General features: G+C 31.8%; 1 protein-coding gene across 1 annotated transcript in view; it reads left to right on the top strand.

Moving 5' to 3' along the window:
* LOC125033708 overlaps positions 1–2,500 on the top strand; it is a 23,305-nt gene that overhangs the window by 51 nt on the left and 20,754 nt on the right. The window contains exon 1 of the mRNA XM_047625432.1: positions 1–359. This exon is cut by the window's left edge and continues 51 nt beyond it. The gene's annotated coding sequence lies outside the window, so the exon portion shown is untranslated. The remainder of the gene's footprint in view (positions 360–2,500) is intronic.

Here is a 2,500-nt window from a genome sequence, read left to right on the forward strand (position 1 = left end):
GAAATTTGCATTTTGACAATTATCCAACAGATTTCTTTTTCAGTACTTATAAATGTTTTTAACCATTAGATATAAAAACCGCAATGAAAATACCTTCACCCAACCGTTAAAAATAAGGTAAAATAAAAATGATAAACCAATAAGACATCTCATTATACTGAATATTCCACTTAAAGTGAATTTAAACACGACCGAATTATCAACTATCGATAAACTGTTTTTTTTTTAATGAAGTGCAACAAAACTCAGCAAGTGGATAATCCTTTCAAATGGCAATAAGGAACACGAAGCGAAGGGCAACGTCGTGTTCGCCATTTTAGAAACACAACAACAAACAGACGACGGAAGCTCAAGGAGAGGTAATGAAAGTTCACTTGTTGCACCTCATAACAATTTTTGTAATTAATGAAATAAGGTTGAAAGAAATATGAATACTGTGTATATTTAGTATTTAAGGGCATAAATGTTGGAGTACGTACATACCATGCATTTATATGAAGGTAACTTTAAATTTTGATTGGAAAGGACTCATTGAATCTATGGAGTAGAATATCCATAGTCACTTAACAGTCTTAGGAATCTCTGAACAACATTCAAAAAGCTCATGAAAAACTTGTGCATATAAAACACCGATGAAATGCCTGTGGCAAACCTATGGAAATTTAGGACACTTCATGTATGGCATTTCCAGTGCACACTGAAAGCAAATTAGTTATTTGATATTGAAATATGAAAAATGTGTGTGCAGCATCTCTTTTGACCTTCACCTTTCACTGGCAAATAATTGACTGATGCATTTTTTATATAAAAGGTAACCAGTGAAAATTACTTTTAAACCAGCAGGCCAGTTAAAAGCAAGGACTATTTCCTGCTGCATATTTTGGGAGGCTTTATAAAGTTCAACTATTTGAGACAGTTTAGAGATGGGTTCTTGTATTGTGGAGATCTTGTGATTACTACATTTGTTTTGGTATGGAATATGCATTGATAGTTTGGGATATAGATTGACAATACACCCAGAATGTATATCATTACATTAAAAAGATAGCCCAAGCTCTGTTCTTCTAGCATATGCATGCTGTAGCTATCATGTAAGTGAGCAGTGTGATAAAATCGGAAAACTTTCAGCGCATGTCACACATTTAACATTTATATGTTACATTAGGTAAAATTCAAATGCATATATATATTGTGTCTCCACCCCCTACCCAAAATACTAATTTTCATGAAACCCCCATGCCGATTGGATGGGAAATGGGGGTTGGAGTAGCCAACTCAAAAATGAAGATTAGCACTGAATATGAACACCAGTTTCATTATAATCACATCATATTATTTGAGAAATTCTAAATCTTGTCAGAGAGTCATATTATCATAGACCAAAAATTTACCACTATATGTATCAGGGTGATAAGAATATTGTCAGATAAAAAGAAATATATTTTAAGTTTAAGATATACATATAATACAAAGCAAACACTTAAACAGTACATACAATAACAAATTGATTTTTACAGGTAACAATTTTTTACAAAATTTAGATAAATTTCTTTTAAAGATATGAGAATTGCTGTGGTACAAGTAGCTGGGGACTATATCCTACTCAGGATCTGGGATTAGAAAGGGTATTTACTTTGGTTAATGGTCTCCACCTGCCAAAAAAAAGCCCTTCAAAAGAAGGCAACATCCTAGCTCATGCAAGGAAATTCATGACCTAAAACTGGATCAGTTTTTTTTTATTTTTATATAACCGATAAAAATGTATTTAAGAATTTGCAAATCTGAACTATTATCATGACCATCATGTATACAGTTTGTCCTACAATGAACCAAGGAACCTGTTTATGCTATATCATGTAGAACCTAAAAAAAACACATGTGATGAATGGTCTATTGGCCAAGGCCTCTGTGCTAAAGGTGCATGAGGCATGGCAATCAAACAGTATATTTAACACATACTTATGAATTCAGTATTTTATGTTAAGTTTCCAAGATTTTTTTGGAAGGAAAATTTCCAAGACTTTTCAGCTTGTTCATTCCATGTACTGTTCACCTTGTTTTGCATGTATGTCTGAAACTAATATTATATATTAATGTCTATTTGACTGACAGCTTGTATTTTGGAAAGAAGCTCTCAGTACTGCATAATTTGTTATTGCAAATGTCACAAATACTAAAATCAAGGATAAAAATTAAGGACAATTAAAATAAAAAGAAATTTATTGATTTTAGTAGTTTAGGTAATAACTTTCTTGTTTAGGACTAAAAATGAAAATACACAATGTAACCTGTAAAATACATTCATTTATAGAAGGCAGGACACAAGTAATACCATTCAAATAGTAATTTAGTCTTTGACTAGCTACCAATTAGTTTCAGCAAAAATGTACACAAATTATTTTTTTTTATGTTTCAGTATGTTCTGTGAGAGGGACATTTTAACTGTGTCAGACACAGACTTGAATTACAATGAACTAGCCTTTATACCACTCTGAAAGCA

This window comes from Penaeus chinensis, chromosome 16 (assembly GCF_019202785.1).
Source record: "Penaeus chinensis breed Huanghai No. 1 chromosome 16, ASM1920278v2, whole genome shotgun sequence".
Taxonomy (NCBI): Eukaryota; Metazoa; Arthropoda; class Malacostraca; order Decapoda; family Penaeidae; genus Penaeus; species Penaeus chinensis.